Below are 16,473 nucleotides of genomic sequence, written 5' to 3' on the forward strand. Positions count from 1 at the left end.
AATGCCTCTCCCTTTCAGAAAGGCCCTAGTCTGCACTTCCCCTGCGTCTCGTGGGCCACATTCATTTCCTTAACCTGCCCTTGTTCCATCTGAGCTTTTGACCCCTGATCTGCTAAAGTCAGATTACCAAGCTTGACATTCAAGACCTTTCCAACTCAGAAGACATCTCTCTCCCACCTTCTTTCTTCCTCCATTCCTTTTCTTACCTTCTTCTCCTGGCCCATGGAACACTGGATGGCTCCTTAGCCTGTCCCTTCCTGGCCACACTGTGCCTGCACCTACTGACCCGTCTGCCTAACAGGTGATCCCCCTTCCTGTGGTCGCATCCTGGCCCGGGCAACAAGGACAGCCTCCCTGAGACGCCCTCTGTTACCTCCCCACTGAAAGGTGCTCTCTGCGTCTCTTCTCTGGCCATCCACAAAACCATTTATGTTCATTGCCAGCTTCTTTCTCAACACACATACACACGAATAGATCCCCATGGCTGAGCATCCACTCTGTAGATGCTGGGGAAACAAAAGGAAAATGACCTTTGCAAGCTCCCAGGTAGGTGTGGCAGAGCTCAATGGGCAGGGCTGAGAACAGATTCTCCTACAAAGAAAACATTCAGCTGCCTCTAACTTGGAAGAGGAATTTCCCAGACTGAGGAAACAACCAGGAAACTCAGGAAACTGAGCCTGAAGGGGTGTGGCCCACCTGGAGCCAGTGGGAGCGACTTCATGGGGAAGGGGGAAGGTGCTGGAAGCAGTGGAGCCGGATGTGAGCAGTCCCAAAAGCCAAGCTCAAGACTTGACTCTAGCATAAATAATTGAAGACCAGTGGAGCTTTTAAAGCAAAGAAATTAGGTAATGAGTTACTAGAGTTACTAGAATGTAAAACCCATGAGGTGCAGGGATTCTGGTCTGATTTATTTTCAGAAGGCTGGTAACTACTGAATAAATATTTATGTAATATGTGAATGAGTGAATGAATGTGTTGCACGAAGGTCATTCTGGCAGCAGTGAGAGGACTGACAGGAATGGGAAGAGCCTGGGAAGGGAAGTCAGGAGGTGTGGGGAGTACCAGGTCCCAGGTGAGGGTCTGCATGGACAGGGGGAATGTGCAGAGGGCTGGTAGGGCCACCTCTAAGGTGACTTAACTGCCTTTACTCTGAGGGTTGGGTCTTCATCTTTGCAGCAACTCTGCATGGTGTCTGGCCCAGAGTAGCTGCTCAAGAACTATTTGTTGAACTTTCAACAAAAGAATGTTCTAGGTCTACTCAAAGACAGAGCCACGTGCTCTTGTCTCCAGCAGTATGGTGGCTGGTCTGGAATTTCCTCCTCCAGAAACGGGTCATTCTTACAATATTTCTTCCCAGTTTACTTAGAGCTTTTGCAGACATTGCTTCATTTGATCCTTATCACAGCCCTGAGAAGTGGGAACCATTAGCTCCATTTCACAGTTGCAGAGACAGAGGCCAGGAGAGGTTGTATGATTTCACCAGGGTAAAACGTGGGAGAGATGGAATTCAGACCCAGGTCTGCCAGTGTCCACATCCAGGCTTCTTTCATCATTTAGCTGGAAAGATGTGAGTAGCAAATGTGAAAAGGCACACCGCGGCCTGTGGATTCTGTGCCGAGCAGGTATTAATGGTCACAGCTTATGTTCACTGAACACTTCCTGAGTGCCCGGTACTGCTCCAAGCAGGTTGTAACAGGGAAGAACAAAATCTGACTCCATGTTGGATCTGTTTCTTTTACTTTGACCTTTGCTTTCTGTTACTTTTCTTCTGTCTATAGCTATAGGCATACATAATGGCCTGCCTCAGGGAACCCTGCCCCTCTGCCTGAATGTTAAACCAAAGTGCCTTTGTTCAGCTCACAGGGAAACACCCTGACCCTGCCCACCTGTGAATGGCTGCAGAAAAGAAGAACTTAACACATCCCCTCCCCCACGCTGGCCAAAACCAGGAGATATTTTGCAAGACTTATGGCCTTTTTACTTTACTTCCTCACCTCCTCCCCACTCTGCTCCATAAAAGAAATTAGCATCCAGACCCCATAAGATGGTACTCTAGGACGCTAGTCTGCCATCTTCTTGGACACACAGTTTTCTGAATAAAGCCGCTATTCCTTGTCTCAACACCTCATCTCCCAACTTATTGGCCTGTCATGCGGCCAGCAGAGTGAGCTTGGACTCAGTAACAAGGTGACATGAGTCACCTCATTTATTCCTCAAACACCCTCTGAGTTTGATTTGTCACTCTCTCCATATTACAGACGTGGTAAAGTATAAGGGATGGGGAAGGGCTGACACTGCCAGGGAAGGCCTTGGGAGGAGCCTGTGGGTGGGGGAGGAGGAAGGCATTCCTGGAGGGAGGCCTGGTTTGAGTAAAGGTGTGGAGAATTGGGCAAAAAAGTGTGGGGCTTCCATCAGAAGAGGGGCAGAGGCTAGGGGGGCATGTTAACCAAGGCCCTGGCCTGTCGGCTCTCTGGAGGAACCAGACCTGGCTGATTGAAGTCTGGCCACAGTAGGTCCTAGGGCGGGGACTGGGGTGATGGGCGTGCACTGGGCAGTGGTGAGGAGGAGGCAGGAGAGGGAGAGATGGCTGCTGGTCAGCATACTGCAGGCCTGGTCCAGGTAAGAGATGGTGAAGACCTGAAACAGCAGACATCAAGAGGGAGGGAAGAGGCTTTCCCAAGGAAGGATGGATGGGATAGGTCAGCAACCACCTCTGAGTGTCACATTCGGTTTTAGGTGACACATTTTTATCAATAGATGCCTGTAGACCAGAGATTACATACTGGTGTCCATAGGTTTGGTTTTTTTTTGCGGTACGTGGGCCTCTCACCATCGTGGCCTCTCCCGTTGCGGAGCACAGGCTCCAGAGCGCAGGTTCAGCAGCCATGGCTCACGGGCCCAGCCGCTCCGCGGCATGTGGGATCTTCCCGGACTGGGGCACGAACCCATGTCCCCTGCATCGGCAGACGGACTCTCAACCACTGCGCCACCAGGAAAGCCCCATGCCTGCACAGTATTGACTCATATAGTGTTTTGTTTTAATTAATTACCAACTTAAAAAATCAGGACATTTCAAATACAAATCCAGATTTCCTGTTTCTACTGGAAAGTGAGAGAAATGGCAATAATGGGGCCCCACTTCTGCATGGTAACAACCGGCTTGTTTCCAGTAACTGAGGTACCAATTGTTTCCAGTAACCGAGGTACATACTCTCTTTGCTGCAGTCGCTGCCACTCTCTGTTGTGCTCCATCCACCTCACACACTGATGTCACTGGCTTGGCCCCTGTAGGCACTGAGTTTGCAACACCTGGTATGGATAAACTGTAGCATGTCTGGAGGAGGGGACAGATCAGTTAGTGACTTGAAACATGTTATACAAGACCAGCCAGAACAATGGGGGATATTTACCCTCTGGAGGTGTGATTGTAGCCTTCATGTTTAAAGGGCTAAGGTGCAGGCGGAGGAGGCAGGTCTGTTCTGTGAAACCCCAGAAAAAACTTAGGACCAGTGAAAATGTGTGTGTGGGAAGCAATTTTCAGCTCAACCTAAGGCCGTTTTTCAGCATCATAACTGTTTCAAGATGTAACAGGTAATGTCAGGAAGTGGCCAACTCCCTGAGTGGAGGTGGGGGCAATGTACAGGCTGAGCCTGGACAACCGTTTCGCCTCAGCCATTCAGAGGGTATCCAAGTGTTGCGTGTGTAGCTGAACTGCATGCCCTTGATGATTTCTTCAGCCCTTCAGGGCTGGATTCTGTGCCCATAGACTGGATGCCCGGGTGAGGGAGAGGGAATAGCTAAACTGGCTCCTATGTAGCTGTCCTGGAAGCCTGAATGTGGCTGCTGCTGCTGCTGGGAGAAGCGGGGAATTTAGGCTGCAGCTGAGTGGCAGGAGGGGCAGGATAGTACATTTTCTGTGGTGCAGCATGAAAAGCTTTGGGTCAGACCATTTGGGTCTGTAAGAGGAGAGGCATGTTGGATGACCTCCAGGGACCCTGCCTGCTTAGGCCACCCGATGCCCTGATAGGAGTCTGGATGGCTAGGCCCTCTGTCCAAGAGGGACAGGGTAGGAGTCGGAGTAGTGGGTGTTGGGGGTTCCTGAAGGCAGCTGCTGTAAGCATACTTCCTAAATGGGAAAGGGAGTTGTGATTTAAAATGATAAGTATATATTTGGTCTTCTTGTTTCTGGCACAGAGCTCCTAAAACCCTTGGAATTTCCTAAGTGATAAGAGAGATTTAAAGTGTCCTTTGTTATGTTAATGAGGTGACTTTTGGTCGCACCTAAAGATGAGGACTGTTTGCCTGGAGAATCAACCATGTGATTAGAGGATGGGAACTTTCAATCCCACCCCCTGACCTCTGGAGAGGGGAGAGGGGCTGGAGGTTTGGTCAGTTGCACTGGTCAGTGATTTAGTCCATCATTCCTTGGTAGTGAAGCCTCCATAAAAATCCAAAAGGATGGGATTTGGAGAGCTCCTGGGTTGGTCAATACCTGGAGATTGGGAAGAGTGGCGTGCTCGGAAAGGGTGTGGAAGCTCCGAGCTCCTTCCCCATACTTTGCCCTGTGCATCTCTTCCATCTGGCTGTTCTGAGTTATATCCTTTTCTTTCTTTCTTTCTTTCTTTTTAATTTTTATTTTATTTTTTAATTTTTTATTTATTTTTGGCTGTGTTGGGTCTTCGTTGCACACAGGCTTTCTCTCGTTGCAGTGAGCGGGTGGGGGGGCTACTCTTCGTTGCGGTGTGCGGGCTCTAGGCACACAGGCTTCAGTAGTTGTGGCTCGTGGGCTCTAGAGTGCAGGCTCAGCAGTTGTGGCACACAGGCTGAGTGGCTCCGAGGCATGTGGGATCTTCCCGGACCAGGGCTCGAACCCGTGTACCCTGCATTGGCAGGCAGATTCTTAACCACTGCACCACCAGGGAAGTCCGTTATATCCTTTTCTAATAAAGTGGTGATCTAGTAAATGTTTTTCTGAGTTCTGTGAGCCACTCTAGCAAATTAATTGAATCCAAGGAGAGGTTCTTGGGAATCTCTTGATATAGCCAGTTGGTCAGAAGTGAAACCAAATGCCCCCCAAACAAGTTCCCCTGCTGAGTTTTGTTTTTGTTTTTTTTTGTTTTTTTGGGGGGGTACGCGGGCCTCTTACTGTTGTAGCCTCTCCCGTTGCAGAGCACAGGCTCCGGACGCGCAGGCTCAGCGGCCATGGCTCACGGGCCCAGCCGCTTCGCAGCATGTGGGATCTTCCTGGACCGGGGCATGAACCCATGTCCCCTGCATCGGCAGGTGGACTCTCAACCACTGCGCCACCAGGGAAGCCCCCCTGCTGAGTTTATGATTAAATTCTCTATCCAAAACTTTATTCCCATTCTTGTCTCACCCTTGTTTCCCTCGCGATTGAGGAGGATCAAAGAAATGGGGGGATCAAAACCAAGCAGGACCCTGCAGGGCCCTTCTGGATACAAAAGCCCCTCTTTGTCTCCTGTTTCTTATTTATGGAAAAAGGCTTTAGTCTCCTAGACCTTCCCTGAGTTCCAAAGAGGGGACTCAAACAGTTACTAATTAGGGAAGTGAGGGAATGCAGAAACAAAGGAAAAGCTGTCAAACAAGGAAAGTAAAGATAGCTGAAACAGTTCAGCCATAAAGCAGAGTCCTAGCTCCTCAAGGGATACACATAACAATCTGACACATATCTTTGAGCTCTTCTGGAGAAACTAACACCCACCCCCACCACCCAGGTGGAGGATGGTGACCACATGCTGACCACAAGCACTACACCCCAGACTGGTTAGAACCAGAAGGTTGATGATTAAGATTACAGAAACATCACCCTATTACCTTACCATGAACCAGTCAGAAGAAAGTCCATGAGCTGCCACCCTCACCCCAAATACTGCCTTTAAAAACCCTTCCCTGGGGCATTCCCTAGCTGTCCAGTGGTTGGGACTCTGTGCTGTCACTGCCATGGGCCTGGGTGCAATCCCTGGTCAGGGAACTAAGATCCCACAAGCTGTGGTGGAAAAAAAAAAAAAAAGAGATTTATTTGAGCCAAACTGAGGACTATAAACCAGAAGCCAGCCTCCCAGATTACTCTGAGAAACTGCTCCAGAGAAGCATGGTTTTCAGCACAGCTTTACTTCTTGGCAGAACAAAGAACATTAAACAAGTCAGGGATACATTTCTTGAAGGTTTCAAAAAAACCAGACCAGCACGTACACAGCAAGTCAGTATGGCCTTAGCACCTGGGAGGGGAGTCTTATCATGAAGGAGTACCAGCATTGGCGTCCCAGGAAGGGAGGCATTTAATCTTTATTTTTAACATGAACATTCTTTACTTCTGGTCAGTGTGCCCTTTTCTTTAATAATTAAAGCAGATGTACAATGTATGTTTGATAGGCCACAAACAGGTTATTCTAGTTAGCATAAAATTCAAGTTAACTCATGTACAAGCCAGAATGACTTCCCCATACCTCAGTATGTGAACATTTCTCTTATCAATTGGTTGGCGATGTGGGAGAAAAACCCACACGTTGGAACTGGGGTGCAGAATTGGAGGAGCATATACTTCCCTAAGTTCATCTTTTTGTTGCAGGAAGGGGGACCCCTTCCAGGGCCCTAGAGTGGGCTCTTGTCTAACACTTGGAAATGAATTGTCTGAGGAGACACATGTGCTGACAAAGCAAGAGACTTTATTGGAAAGGGGACCAGAGTAGAGAGCAGCAGGGTAAGGGAACCCAGGAGAACTGCTCTGCCACGTTGCTCGCAGTCTCAGGTTTTATGGTAATGGGGTTAGTTTCCGAGTTCTCTCTGGCCAGTCATTCTGACTCAGGGTCCTTTCTGGTGGGGCATGCATCACTCAGCCAAGATGGATTCTAGCGAAAAGGATTCTGGGAGATTGGTAGGACACATGGACTGGCATCTCCTCTCTCCTTTTGACCTTTCCCAAATTCTTCCAGTTGGTGGTAGCGCGTTAGTTCTGTGTTCCTTACCAGGACCTCCTGTTGTAAGATAACTCATGCAGGTGGTTACTGTCGGCCTGGCCAGGGCGGGCAGTTTCGGTTAGTGGTTCCCCCGACTCCCTGCTAAGAGACTTCATACTCAAGATACTTCTTGGGAATTGGGGCGGAGGTCTCTTTCTTCTGTGACTACTTCCTGCCGAGAGTGGAGATAGTCCTGCCTAGTAGAGTAGAAGTCTCTCTCCACCTGATCTAAATCGAGGTATTCTGTGTCCAAAACTGGCATTCACCCTTGTAATAACAGCAGTTTAGCCTGAGACTGTTGGACCCTGTTGGACATGAACCTTGTAAGCAGTTGAAATAGACAGGGGCCTAACAGGAGGCCTAACAGGATGGTCATTGCTGGGCCCAGAAAAGGGAGGCAAAATTTGGGGTGAGGGCTTCAGGGTATGTGAGTTTCTTCTGATTGGTTGGTGGTGAGGTAACAGAGTGGTGCTCCAGGAACCTTGAATTCAGCCTTAAGTTACCATCCTCCACCTGGTGGGGGCCACAGCTCTGTGGAAGAGCTCAAAGATATTCTTATGCATACTCCTTGAAGAGGAACCAGGACCCTGCCACAAGGGTGCACCACCATTTGATTGCTCCTCCCCTGTTTCTGCATCCCCTCCCTTCCATGGTTAGCAACTGTTTGAATCTGCCCTTTGGAACTCAGGGAAGGTCAAAGAGGCTGAATGAAGCCTATATCCTACAAACAGGAAACAGGGGACACCGAAAGGATTTGTACTCCGGAGCCCCACAGAGTCCCACTCAGTTTCAATTCAGGGAACTAGATGACAACGGCTCTGGCCACTTTCTGCTAAAATGGGGCATAGTGCTGCCTCAATTTGGAGAATAGACACTGAATTGGAAATATTTCTCAGTTCTAAGTCCTGTATCTGAGTCTTGTATGATCAAAATCTCAATCCCTTGGCCTGCCATTTTGGTGTAACAGACCCTATTAAAAGTAGTTGGAGGAGTGATAACTAGAATTTTAATAGACAAAATAAATCTCATTCCCTGAGGAATTCAGAAGAATAAGTCTGAAACCCAGTCTGGAACCGCACACCTTGAGGAGACTTGTAGCCAGGTAGCCAGTTGTTTGCTTTTATCTAAGTAGGTTTAACTTCCAATGTGGTATTAATATATACATAACAGGAGCTATTGGCCACTACACGTCTCCTTTTCCTACTATCTGATCTAAAGCAATTTCATTTTCTGAAAATTTAACAGTTAAAAGAGGATATCTTGAAACCATAAGGTTGCAGCTACCAGCTGCCAGCAGACATTGTTTTGAGAATGGCTGGTGGCATCCCAAGTCTGACACAGCTCAGAAAACTCAAGTTCTTAGCAATACGAGGACTTGTCTGAAATCACGTCCATAATGCCACCTAGTATTACCTTGGATGTCTGAACCACAGCTACTGCATTTTGACTTTCAATTGCATTTCTCTCCTTAATGGCCAAAGCAGATGTCACCATTAATGATTTTAGTGATTTTCTAGATATGAGAAGATGCAAGAATTTGGACTCATAAAGTCTTTTCCTGAAAGTATCTAACTATCTGAAGGCCTGTTCTGCCAGTTTTTCCAGAGCACAGAGTGCCTCATTCCTGATCTCCACCCTGAACTCCTTTCAGAGTGTGTTGAAGGTCAGTGGCTGCAGTGGCCATTGACCTAATCCTTGCAGAGGCAGATGGCAAGTGCCAATTTTCAGTTGGCAGGGCCCCTTCAGGGTCATAAATTTGACCATGGTTTAGGGGGCATTTCATGACCATTTCATCTCATGGTGCTAGGAATGTTCATTCCTAGGTCTGGCAAAGATTTTGCTGATAGGCCACTCAATGTGCTACTACTGGACTAGGCCTTATTAACAGTAGCCAAAAGTCTCTGGACCACCTGTCTTACTAGTCTCTTATGGTCCAGGAAAATATTCCCTCTTGTTGCTTCTTTCCATATCTAGAGTTACACTGTTACAATCATTGATCTCATATGGAACTATATATCATCATTTTATCAGAGGCTCAGTCACACATTTGGTAATTCAAGAAACAGCAATTTTGTAAAACAGGCAATATAAATATAGTACTGTTAGCAGTATTAGTAAGGTCATAAGCAAGAGTATAAGTCAAGAACTTCCATTGGGTGCAGCCCAGTATATCCCAGGTCATCTGACTTAGTCTGTTCTGTACCAATCCTTATCTTTAAGGGAAGTTTTATATTGGTATTGTCCATGAGGCACCCAGCCCAATTTCCTAGTGTTACCAGGCTGGTTATCCCTAGTATGGTTTAATTGTCCCCAACCCAACCCCAACTCCCTTATTTGGCTCCCCAAATAAGGGAGCCTTTAAATTTAAATGACCATAGCCTGGTATTAACTTCCTGGTTGCAGATCATGGACCATTTGATCTTCAGCCAAAGACAGATTACTGAGTTAAGTTTCAAAAACAAACTTAGAGTGGCCTATTAATAATTCAATTTAACTTTGCAACAATATAACATAATAGCAAGGAATTATCTGAGAAGTGAGTCTTAGTGAATATAGACCTCAATAAACAGAATTAGAATTTGATATCCATTGAAATCTCTCTCTCTCTCTAAAATTACCCTCATTTTTGTCAAATATAGCCAAATTAAGATTAATTTGTTTCTAAAGTAAATCTGGTCCATCAACCACATAGGCTCTTCCACACTGACTCTGGTGTAATTTCTCAGGAGTCTCAGACTGAATTCCCCAAAAGGCCTCTCTGGGCCAGGAAATCCATGCCGAGAGTGCGTCATCAAATTTTGCCTTGGTGAATTTCTCGCTTTTAGAGGTCCCCAAAATATCAAGATTCTTACACCTGTTAGGAGGTGGCCTTCCTAACTTATCTGATAAAGCTGCTGGGAACCTAAAAGTTTCCAGTTTCTGGAGGGTACAGATAGAGAGCAAAGATAAATATTTCAATTCTGCTTACAAAGGTATAATTTACCAAATTACTGTAAGTCATAATTAGTTTGAAGGGAAGGGTTTTTCCTACAGCTGAAAAACACAGATTTAAACCAGTAATTTTTCAGATAGAAACCATAAAAATTATATCAGTATTCACCAGTTCACTCAGTCCTATGTAACTAATCCTTTCGTTAATAGTTTTATGAAGCCATCAGGTTTTTCCTTAGGATTCTTTAAAACTTACCCAGGGCTTCCCTGGTGGCACAGTGGTTGGGAATCTGCCTGCCAATGCAGGGTACACGGGTTCGAGCCCTGGTCCGGGAGGATCCCACATGCCGTGGAGCAACTAAGCCTGTGCGCCACAACTACTGAGCCTGCGCTCTAGAGCCCGCGAGCCACAACCACTGAAGCCCACGTGCCTAGAGCCTGTGCTCCACAACAAGAGATGCCACCGCAATGAGAAGCCCGCGCATGGCAAGGAAGAGTAGCCCCCGCTCGCAGCAACTAGGGAAAGCCCATGCGCAGCAGCAGAGACCCAATGCAGCCAAAAATAAATAAATAAAAAAAAATTAAAAAAACAAATCTTACCCAGTTCCCCAGTACAATCTGAGATTTATCAAAGTACAACAATAACTGTCTATAAATGACAGAAAGACTTAAAAAGTCATGGTTATTAAACATCTGATCACAATGTAATTGACAAAAGAAACTTACTGCTGTGACATGCAACATTTTAAAATAGCTAGAATTTTGACTGATAACATTTTACTAGTACATACTATATTTTTAAGAATTCCATGTAATTTCTAGAATACGTATATTAATAACATTTATCCATACAGTATTTTTTTTTTTTTTTTTTGCCGTGCGCGGGCCTCTCACTGTTGTGGCCTCTCCCGTTGCGTTGCACAGGCTCCGGGCGCGCAGGCTCAGCGGCCATGGCTCACGGGCCCAGCCGCTCCGCGGCATGTGGGATCTTCCCGGACCGGGGCCCGCCGCATCAGCAGGCGGACTCTCAACCACTGCGCCACCAGGGAACACGGGTTCGTGCCCCGGTCCAGGAAGATCCCACATGCCGCGGAGCGGCTGGGCCCGTGAGCCATGGCCGCTGAGCCTGCGCGCCCGGAGCCTGTGCAACGCAACGGGAGAGGCCACAACAGTGAGAGGCCCGCGCACGGCAAAAAAAAAAAAAAGCCATATTCAAGTTTTGTACCAGCTTACTTTTAAAATTCATTTATTCAGTTAACTTCAATCTAAACCTAGCCAATCCTGACCATCCACAAACCCTCCATCCCTTTCTGTATCCATATTAATCTGTCCCCCATTCTCGTCTCCATCCAGAAACAACCAGTTCTATGGCAGACTCACTTTCTTTTCCCTTATTAAAATGCAATTCCATCCCTCATACCTTCTTCACTGAAAACACACATCCTACTTCCCTACTGTATACCGAAATGTTTCCTTTATTATTTTTATTAGCTTTAATTACCTGTTTAGAGTCTTCAACTCTTAAAAACCGTCATTTCTAGTGAAAACTAAGTAGTAAGCAATTATGTACTGTTTTTTACATTAGCATTCCGTAGATTGGTGAACATAAATACCAGTGATAATTTCTAGAAACATTTGCTTTCTTACAGAAAACATTTCAGGGTGGCACCAAACATATTAATTAGTAGTCCTAAATGCCTTTAGTTTTTCTGTTTAGTAATTGATGTCTCAGTATCTTATTTTACTTCGGAATGACCCAGTTATTCAACAAACTTCCATCATTTAACTTAATTTAATGTTACTCTAAAATTTTATGTTACCAAATATCTGGAGAGATCATTGTCAAGTAGGCATTCCAAAAACATAATTATTCCCATAGAGTTTACCTAAAAGTTCTTATCTCATTTACATTTACTTTCCTCAAAAGTTTTTTCTTGAGTTAACTTTTCTTGTTGACAGATTTGTAACAGATATAATAAGGTTTTATTTGACTTCTATTAAACCTAGTTACAATAAAGGTATTATACTTAATGCTGATGACCCTAAAGATGTGTCTATATTAATTAAATTAACAAACTTTATAAGTTTAATACCAGATATTAATTTAATACAGAATATTTCCCAGTTCATGTGAACCTGAAATTAATTCTGGCCAGTTAACTTCTATATTTTTGAGAATTTGTATAAGCACTTAACTTCCTTTAAGCCAATTAAGTAGAGCTCATTGAATTAATTTTGATAATACCGTCCAAAGGACATATATACAATGCACACAGACATATAGACAAATACCAGAGATCTCATAGCTTCATTTTCTAAACTTAGTCATGAATCAGGTATTAAAATATAAAACTCACTAGCTTATAAATAATAGTTGAAATAGGCAATATTTAAAAAGGCTTCTTACCATTTTTTTTTTCCTCAGTCTCAGAAATTAAAGATGGTCTAGATAAGATAAGTGATCCTGAGAGCCCTGGTCTCAAGGCAGGGAGCGAGAAAAGCAAGTTCTCCTAGAAGGACTTATTCCCTCAGGGTCGGAATTCTGAAAAGACGTTTTATCAAGCTTGCCTTTTGTAACTGTATATGCAAGAAGAACCAGTTTTGGAATTTTGAAGAGTTTTACCTACACCAATTTTCTCTGGAGTCTAAACAATATGGTGGCCACACAATGTTATAATAAAATATCATCTCTTTCTTAGTCGCGGCTCATAGCTAAAATGTTTCCAGTTAGTCAGAATTTGCCCAAGAGGGATTCACAGTGGAACAGAACCAGAATTTCCCATTTCACAAGACAGGATGTGACTCATAACAAAGAAGAGGTCCCACCAGCATCGCCATTTGTTGCAGGAAGGGGCCTAGAGTGGCTCTTGTCTAACACTTGGAAATGAATTGTCTGAGGAGACACACGTGCTCACAAAGCAAGAGACTTTATTGGAAAGGGTCGCCAGGATAGAGAGCAGCAGGGTATAAGGGAACCCAGGAGAACTGCTCTGCCACATTGCTCACAGTCTGGGTTTTATGGTAATGGGGTTAGTTTACAGGTTCTCTCTGGCCAATCATTCTGACTCAGGGTCCTTCCTGGTGGTGTGCGCATAGCTCAGCCAAGATGGATTCCAGCGAGAAGGATTCTGGGGGTTTGGTAGGACATATGGACTGGTGTCTCCTCTCTCCTTTTGACCTTTCCTGAATTCTTCCAGTTGGTGGTAACTTGTTAGTTTTGGGTTCCTTACCAGGACCTCCTGTTGTAAGATAACTCATGAAGTTGGTTACCATCGGGCCTGGCCAGGGCAGGTAGTTTGGGTCAGTGGCTCCCCTAACATTTTTATATAGTTTTAACTTCTGAATCATGAAAATGTTTTAGATATTCAAAAAGTAAAGTTAAACTGAAAAAGATTTAAAAAAAACAAACCTGAAACAATACGAATAAAAATTACACCCAATTATGTATCAAATGAATAACATAACCAACCACCACACACTTAAGCAACTTTGAAGCCAATAACAGGACATTTTCTAAGGCTAAAAAGAAGTGATCAGAAACTCTCACCTTTGCTTGGGAGGCTTGTTGAAGGAGTGATTTGGGGTGTATTTCTGAAAGGGTTCTGTGTGTGTGCAGGATACATGTATTATCTTGTGATTTTAAAGGAGTGTTATTTGCTTGAGCTCTCTGGGACTGTTTATAGCAAAGCAAACATTTTAATAAGTAGATACACACCAAATAACGCAGCACTTGGGTTGCCTCAGGCTGTGAAAACAACGCATACCCCACCCTCACCGCCAGCCCCCCACCGCCGGCCGCAAGGCGGTTGCATGTCCCTGAGTGGACAGCGCCTCCTGCAGGATGATGTTTGCTGAGCGCCTGCCTCCCCCACCCCCTCATACAGTTCTTGTGTTATTTATTACAAGTTACAGTTTTACTAACACCAAAACTCGGATCCTCCTCCTTCCCCCAGATTTTATGGGAGAAAATATCTGTACTCATAAAGTCTTTGTCTTTCTCACGATTCAGTTATGGGCCAATGGAAAGGACAGTTTCCACAGTGGGACAGAATGAGGTTAGAGGGGTAGAGTTGCCTCTTAATAGTTTACAGACAGATGTCTTAACCTGGGAGAGTCCCACCTTCATCCTGTGGAGATAATGGAAAAGTAGCTCTCCAGATGGTTGTGAGGATGAAATCAGATATGGGAAGAGGCTGTCTCAACATGATTTGGGTTATAAAACCAAGGTGAGAGGGCATGGGGGCCACAAATCTGGAGCAGCCAGGATGAGCCAGGTGGCAGCTCTTTGTTGGGTGTCCTGCTTAATCATTGGGTCAATGGCTGTGATAATCAGACAAGGTGTGTCTAATCCCCATGTGCCAGTGCAGACCTCCACGGCAGAGCGGTCAGTGACTGGCCTGGTCATGATGATGGGCAAGGCAGGGCCATGTGGGTACCCAGGTCTGCCTGACTCCAGATCTTGAGTTCCTTCACCTGCTGGATGCTGGGGGTTAGCAAAGAGGTGGCCCGCTCTCCAGGGACTTCTAGCTGGATTGGGCAGAAGGGAGGTCTTCCTCTTCTCTGAACCTTTCTCTGCCTTTTCTTTAGATTTCAGCTTCCCACCTGGGAAGGAAGACTTGAGCAACCACCCAGGATGGCTGGCAGCCTCCCAGCCCACCCACCATGGACCTTCCACCTTTATGTCATAGAGCCTGAAGCCACAGTGATGTCCTTGAGCAGTTAGACGACAGAACAGGCATTGGGGCTGGCATGTGGTAGGTACACAGTTCATATCTGGGGAGAAAGGCTTTCCTTATGAGCCTTATTTTGTTAGCTCAGCAGCAGCAACTCTGCACCAAGTTCCTAAATGCCTGCAATAGCATTTGAACCTAGAGCCAGGCTTGGACTGAGGTGCATGCATGTGAGATGTGTCTGCTTGACGCTGTCCTTTATTTACTACTTTCTACTTGTCACTCACTGCAGGAAGCACTTTACAGGTGTAATGGGGACAAGAGTTTTGAATTGTATCATTGTGATTTTTTTTCTCTTGCATTCCCTTGAATATGAACTGCCAAAGACATTTTTTGCCTTGGTCCTGCTGCTGGAATGCAAAGCTTTAAGTCCAGCCCGGAGCTGAGAGCCAGCAGGTAGAAAGGAAAAAGGATTTTGTAAATTTCTTTAGTTCCCAGGCCAGGTCGACAAGTTCAGAGGTCTTCAAACAAGGTGCACAAAACTCCTGGGGTGCACAGAGTCTTTCCAGGAGGGAGTGTGGGCAGGGAAACCAGAAAATAGTTTTCACTACTTCAACTAATACGTGGAATCTGAAAAAACTCTTGTAAAAGATATATCCATGAGTTTTTAGTCATTGTATCTTGAAAATTTGGGTAGTGCCAGAAAATGTTCCAATCACATCATATTTTATGTACCTAAATTGTATCCCAGGTACATAGATAGTTTCAAGGGAGTCAGTATTCAGAATCTCAGCTTCCATATGACTTCTTTCCTAAAGTTGATCTGCCTGTAAAAGCCTCTGAGGTGACTACTCCTCTCACATGTGACACCCACCCCAGATCTCCCTCTGTGGGGTTGCTCCTCTGATGATTACTCAAGGGTTCTGCAGGGCTTCTTCTCTTACACATACCTCTCTTATATATAAAGTAAGGAATTTTGGTCATATTGGGAAGTTCTGGAGAAAGATGTATGCGAGCTTGGGGTTCAGGGAGTTGTGGCGATTTTTAATCTCTTTGCTTTTTCCACCTCTCTCTCTCTCTCTTTTTTAAATAGATTTAATTAATTAATTAATTTATTTATTGGCTGCATTGGGTCTTCCGTTGCTGTGAGCAGGCTTTCTCTAGTTGCCGCGAGTGGGGGCTTCTCTTCGTTGCGGTATGAGGGCTTCTCATTGCGGTGGCTTCTCATTGCGGAACACAGGATCTAGGTGCGCAGGCTTCAGTAGTTGTGGCACACGGGCTTCAGTAGTTGTGGCTCGTGGGCTCCAGAGCGCAGGCTCAGTAGTTGTGGTGCACAGGCTTAGTTGCTCCGTGGCATGTGGGATCTTCCTGGACCAGGGCTTCAAGCCGTGTCCCCTGCATTGGCAGGCGAATTCTTAACCACTGCGCCACCAGGGAAGCCCCTCTCTCTCTCTTTTTTAATTGAAATATGATTGACATAACATTATATTAGTTTCAGGTGTCAATATGTCAATATTTATATATATTACAAAATGATCACCACAAGTCTAGTTAACATCTGTCACCATACATAGTTACAATTTCTTTTTTCTTGTGATGAGAACATTTAAGATCTCTCCATCTCTTATCCACCTCTCCATTTGCCTAAAAATGCTTTGCACTTGAAGGAATCCCCCAGGAGCGAAGCAAAGAGAGCACAGTAGGAATTACGCCTCCCTGGGAAGCAGCTCCTGTGTTCTCAGTGCTCATCCTTAGAAGCGTCCTCAGCTGGTGGACAAGCCTGTGAACAGCGGGCACAGCAGGGGGCAGTGATGCTGAGCCATGCTCATGTTCTCCGGGAATACCAACATTTTCAGGACATATTGGCTGAAACTCATGGATGATATTTCTATGAT

At 45.5% G+C, this 16,473-nt stretch overlaps 1 pseudogene; it reads left to right on the forward strand.

Annotated features, from left to right (window-relative positions):
- The window catches only part of LOC117198412 (glycine cleavage system H protein, mitochondrial-like), a 42,622-nt pseudogene that overhangs the window by 9,969 nt on the left and 16,180 nt on the right, over positions 1-16,473 (forward strand).

Source organism: Orcinus orca, chromosome 3 (genome assembly GCF_937001465.1).
Source record: "Orcinus orca chromosome 3, mOrcOrc1.1, whole genome shotgun sequence".
Lineage (NCBI taxonomy): Eukaryota > Metazoa > Chordata > Mammalia > Artiodactyla > Delphinidae > Orcinus > Orcinus orca.